Consider the following 6,151-nt stretch of genomic DNA (forward strand, 5'->3'; position numbering starts at 1 on the left):
ATTTTTTTATTTTGTCACAGACCTGTTGTCATAGTTGAAATGACGTTTATTGTAGATGGTATCTGAACTTATTCTTCTGGAAATAGTTCATCAAGTATGTTTGTTGCTCATTGTGATACATTAAAAACTGTATCTGCAAATCTTGTCGGTGTCCCGTGCTCTGCATACAGATAATAAAAGGCCAGTGTCTGGAGAAGTCCTTACAGGGACGATAAAGCTGATAGGGTTCTGTTGAGTCACTCACCTACACTGCAATTTGATGCACGCAAAGTTGTGCAGCTTACTGAAAAATTCTGAGTTGATCTTCCATGAAAGATATTCCTTGGTCACTGGGATATTCCAGTTGTTCTGTCTCAGAACAGTTGATCAGGCTGCTTTATTTTTGTTCATCAGTATTTCGTAATTTTTACTTAGCTACATAGCTTCATACAGAAATATTTAATAAGATACTTGTATTGTTAGCAGATACATTGCACAGAAATTAATAAATATAGAACTATCTGAAATAAGATCCGTCTTTTAATGTAATTGTGACAGATCAAAGACTTGTGATCTGTGATGTCTGAACACTTCAAGCACAAGGGAATAAATAGTATGGTGATCTAATGTTTTTAAGTCTATGCCAACATAAACACTTGCCAATTTTATCATTATAGACAACACATTAATGAAAAATAGATCTCTATCCTTTCAAATATATAGTATAGCATGCAAAGCTAGACACACCATGCCAAGACACTGAAGTGTAGCCAATGACTTGTCCCAGTTGCAAAAGCTGGCAGCTTCCTATAGTTCCTGTGATAGTACAATGGTAAACAAGTATTATATATTGCCATGCTGGACAAAACACACAGCTTCCTTGAATATAATTCAAAAGTAATTCAAGTTTTCAATGTTTTTCAATGTTTTAATTTTAATTTTAGGGTAGTGGTGTAAAAGAAACCTTCACAAAAAGCTGCAGGTAAGTGAAATTATCTTGATGAATCAAACTAAATTCTGTTAATAGTATTTGTGAAAGTAAGTATATTTGTTTTTTTAAAAATGACTCCCACAAGAGATAACAGTCAATTTCTAATAAAGTGTAATTGATTATACCGCGCTTTGACTTTAATTTTGAATACCACAAACAATCCTTGTTATAGTCAGGAATGGATGAAAGATTGATGGATGAGGCTGAGGACAAGATCATTAATCTCAGTGTTCGGGGCACTGCAGATGTGAAGTTAATTATTCCTATTCAATTGAACCTTCTCACTTTGACACTTCTACAGAATAACAATATTCTTAGTAAATTCAAAGATAGTCATTAATTATAAATATTTTATTCCATTTGAAAATGGTACCCAGCCAATCTCATTCTTTTTATTATTTCTTTTTTGAGATGCAGGTGTAAGATAGCAAAGCTGACATTTTTTCTCATCCTTAGGTTCCCTGGGAAGTTGTAGATGGGTGCCTTTCTAAACTGCAAATTCTTGCAACATTTGATAGAATTAGTATTTTTATAAATTTACACAGCCCTAATAGTTTGGGGCCGGAATTGCATCACACTGGGTATAGGTGGCAGATTTCCATATTTACAAAGATATTAGTTAAGTCATTTTTTTTTAACAAAACTCTCTACAGTCACTTTTACTGATTGCTGTTTCCTGACATTTTAAATATCTAATTCAAATTGGCAGTGTGAGGTTTGAACTCGTGGTCTCTTCTTTGCTCAGCTGCTAACATAAACAGTGTTTTAAACTATTGTCCCTTCTTTGAGTTCGAGTCGAAATGTCTTCCTAGTATGATGATAATTGTGGCAATAACTCACATAGCTACAAGTAGAATGGAAGAATGATAGTGATTTTATGTATTGCACTGTACTGCTTCCGAAAGAAAAGCAAATTTCATGACATCTGCGAGTTATGGTAAACCTGATTCTGATACGGGTCTCTATTGTGAACCGAGAGTAGGAAGGGGAAAAGGAGAGGGGAGTCATGGTTGGGAAAGGGGGAAGGGAGAGAGGAGTGAATGGGAAAGCACCAGAGAGACATTCTGTAATGATCAACAAACCAATTTGTTTGGAATCATATAAACTGGCCTTGTGTCTCAGGGCTCGCTATGTCTGCACCCACGCCAACCCCCCCCCCCCACCCCTGGTGTTCCTCCTCTGCCTCCTGTCCCACACTCCACACATGGAACTCCACTCTCAGTGGTCCCAACATCCTTTGTTCCTGCCAGATTTACAAACTTGCTCTCCGATCCACATTGAGAAATGCAGTACTGTACAAAAGTCTTAGGCGCGCGCACACACACACACACACACACACACACACACACACACACACATATATCTATATATATAGCTGGGGTGCCCAAGACTTTTGTACAGTACTGCATGTGATTTTCATTTGCCTTGGCACTTATTTCTAGCAAATGCAACTTGCCCCAAATATCTGTGACACACAAATCTTTTTAATATTTTCACCTTTACTAGTGTGAATAAGTAAGATTATTGTTTCTTACAGGCCAACCAGTTTGTAATGACTCTGTTTCCTCTTAAATTGTACTGTTTTACAAACCCACATTCTTTGTTCTGAGATGTACAACTTCTTGCGACCTCATATACAGCCTCTCATATGTGCCGGGACTTTTCACTCCCAGCCTCCTGGCCTCAGGATCTTTCCTGGATATTCTGCTTATTTCAGTTTAATCTCACAGGTTGTTGTTCACTGCTACATCAGGGAGATAACCCATATTCCAGCTCCTAGGAGACAAGGCCTCCTCCTTGCAATCCACAAAAGCAACCAGAAAGGGCACTGGGATTTGTCTGCCCTGTAGGCTTTCTGAAGGTATGTGCATCCAAAGGTTCCATTTTACAGTATTCTGCCAGGAGCCCTGGAAGGTCTCCTCCGTCACCTTGCACAAAGCAAACCTCCTGCTGCCATAGTTTTTTCACAGGGTCTAGATACACCTCATTCTCCCAACCCCTTGCTATCATAACAGTTATTATCCAGTCAATAATAGCATTGTGCTATTGTTGATAAAGTGTCAGTGTGTTGTGGTATGTCCCGCAAATAAAAACTAGCTTACCCAATTTGCACCAGCCCACAGGTGTAAGAATGTGCAGCAGTAGAACATTCTGAACTGGGACCGACAGAGTGAGATTTCACACAGGGAAACCTGACTAAACTGGTCCGTGAACCCTCACGGCTGATGTCCTTTATGGGACTTCCAATCAGCATCAGAGCAACCCACACTGCTGTTTTACTGAAGGTAATTTTTCTGGCTATGGAGTCTTCACTGCAATGCTAAACCTATTTCACATATCTTTACAACAGGAATTCTGTGTGTTGCTCACATATCTTTACATTCTGTTCATAAATTTAAAAAAATACAATCTCTCTGCCATTTCTACATTTCCCTTTCTCCAATTTCATATTCAATTTATTGCAGAAACAGGAAAATATTTAAATGGTTCCCAGTCTCCGAATGCAAAACAAAACTGAAATTGGCCAGCAAAATTAATTCTGCAATGGGCCGGTATATTTTTGATGGACAAACTAAACTGGGAATCCTGATTAGCAGTGATGAATAGTGAAGATTTGAATAATCAAAGGCTTTTATTTGTTAACTTGCAATATGATAATGAGCTACTCCATATATTTTGAACTTTGAGTTAATATTATTCATCTACATAAAATTAATCTACACAAGTAATGTATATTGTAAATTTATCAAGAAATGGGAAAAAGTAGGTTAAAATACAGCAACATGATCCAATTTGACTTCTGATTACCAAAGCCATTTAGGAAAGATTTGAATAGGTTAGGACTTTGTTCCTTGGAATGTAGAAAATTAAGAGGAAATTTGACTGAGGTACAGATAGGTAAATGTAAGCAGGCTTCTTCCACTGAGGTTGGGTGGAATTGCAACCAGAGGTCACAGGTTAAGGGTGAAAGGTGTAAAATTTAAGGGGAACATAAAATTACCTTTATAAGTTTTCTTCAGTCATATAAAGAGTAAAAAGGAGGTGAGAGTTAATGTTAGACTACTGGAAAATGATGCTGGTGAGGTAGTAATGGGGGACAAAGAAAAGGCAACTGAACTTAATGGGTACTTTGCACCAGTCTGTACTATGGAAGATACTAGCATTGTGCAAGAGGTCTGTGAGCATCAGGGAGCAGGAGTGAGTGCCGTTGCTATTACAAAGGAAAAAGTACTAGGCCAACTGAAACGTCTTAAGGTGGATAAGTCACCTGGGTCAGATGCACTACATTGCAGAGTCCTGAGAGAGGTGGAGAGGATGTTTCTTATGGTGGGGGTATCGAAAACTAGAGGGCACAGCCTCCAAATTGAAAGGTGGCCTCTTAGAACAGAGGAAAGGAGGAATTGCTTTTAGCCAGAGAGTAGTAAATCTGTGGAATGGTCTGCCACAGTCTGCAGTGGATGTCAAGTCCATGGGTATATTTAAGGTGGAAATTGATAGTTTTGTGATTGGTCAGGGCATCAAAGGATATGGCGAGAAGACAGCTATATAGGATTGAGTGTAATCCGGGATCAGCCATGATGGAATGGTGGAGCAGACTCAATGGGTTGAATGGCCTAATTCTGCTCCTATGTCTTATGGTCTAACATAGGAAACTTCTTCACTCAGAGAGTCATGAGAGTGAGGAAAGAGCTCTAGTGATGCATGCAAGCTCGAATTCAACATTTAAGAGGAGTTTGGATAGCTACATGGATGGTAGGGGTATGGAAGGCTGTGGTCCAGGTGCATGTCGATGGTAGTAGTAGTTTAAATGGTCTGGCATGGACTAGATGGGCTGAAGGGCCTGTTTCTTTGCTGCTCTTTTCTCTGACTATAATGCCTCCCGCTTTTGTTCTTAGTTTTACAGTGAAAAGAAAATCAACAAAACCTTTCACAAGGAAGTTTCCCCCAATTTCTCCACACGCTGTTAGTGACCAGTTAAAATGCATGACCTTGAATTACTGACCTTTCAAGCCAGAGAAAGTAGTCCTTTCCTTTTCAGTGTAGGGTAGCACCCTGTAATTTTTTTTGAAACCCTGTTACATCTCTTGAGCACACTAACATTGAGACACTAGGGACAGCAGATGTTGGAACTTGGATCAACACACAACGCTGGAGGGACTCCGCAGGTCAGGCAGCATTTGTGGAGGGAAATAGACATCAAATTTCGTGTCACCCCTTTCATAGCAAAAGGTGTAGAGTCTCGACCTGAAATGACAACTGTTCGTGATCCCTTCACAGACGCTACCTGACCTGCTGAGCCCAGCTTGTATCTTGGGTTCGCCTGGCATCTCGTGTGTTGCTCAATGTTTCAGCATCATTTATATTCCCATGTATTCTCTGGCTTAGCCCCCAGTCAGGGTCACGTGAAGCCATGGGAGCAGGTGGTGGATTGGTCGTATGAGCAGCTGGGACGTATCACAAGTCTCAGTTATGCGACCACTGATGCCAGGCAGGCAATCTCTGGAGAGTATTGATAATGGCTGGGGTCACCTGTCTTGTAAAGACACGGCGCAGAAGAAAGCAATGGCTAACCATTCCAGCAGAAGTGGTTGAGGCAGGTTCGATGTTGTCATTTAAAGTTAAATTGGACAGCTATATGGACAGGAAAGGAATGGAGGGTTATGGGCTGAGTGCAGGTTGGTGGGACTAGGTGAGAGTAAGAGTTCGGCATGGACTAGAAGGGCTGAGATGGCCTGTTTCCATGCTGTAATTGTTATGTGGTTATATAACCACTTGTGCAGAAAAATTTGCCAAGAACAATCATAGTCATGGAAAGACCACGATGGCTCACATCATACTACACAGCACAGAATGAATGAACTCTTAATTTATTTATCAAACTCAAAATACTATTTGCATTGTTTATTGCTTTAAGAACACTTACAAGTTCGCAAAGTTATGAATTTATACTGAACGTTTCCATTCTCCCAGTTTCCTTATCCTACTAGTAGGTATATTCCAATCATTCTTTCTCCTTCTTTCCCAAGAGTCTTTAAATCATCTCCATCCCCAATGAATTAATTTTGCTCATTTTTCCTATCAGACTAGAGTGGGTGGAGTGTTGGGTCAGTAAAGAAGTCTTCTGTTTTAATGTTGAATACCTGGAAAGAGCTAGTTCTTCAGGTTTTCCTGTGTAATCTG

At 39.7% G+C, this 6,151-nt stretch overlaps 1 protein-coding gene across 4 annotated transcripts in view; it reads left to right on the plus strand.

The window, feature by feature from the left end:
• The window catches only part of LOC134355452 (zinc finger homeobox protein 4-like), a 283,107-nt gene extending 283,008 nt beyond the window's left edge, over positions 1–99 (plus strand). For all 4 annotated transcript variants that reach the window (XM_063065360.1, XM_063065385.1, XM_063065369.1 and 1 more), the window contains exon 10: positions 1–99. This exon is cut by the window's left edge and continues 3,986 nt beyond it. The gene's annotated coding sequence lies outside the window, so the exon portion shown is untranslated.
• Positions 100–6,151: the final 6,052 nt, after the last annotated feature.

The sequence above is a fragment of the Mobula hypostoma genome, chromosome 1 (assembly GCF_963921235.1).
Source record: "Mobula hypostoma chromosome 1, sMobHyp1.1, whole genome shotgun sequence".
Classification (NCBI taxonomy): domain Eukaryota; kingdom Metazoa; phylum Chordata; class Chondrichthyes; order Myliobatiformes; family Myliobatidae; genus Mobula; species Mobula hypostoma.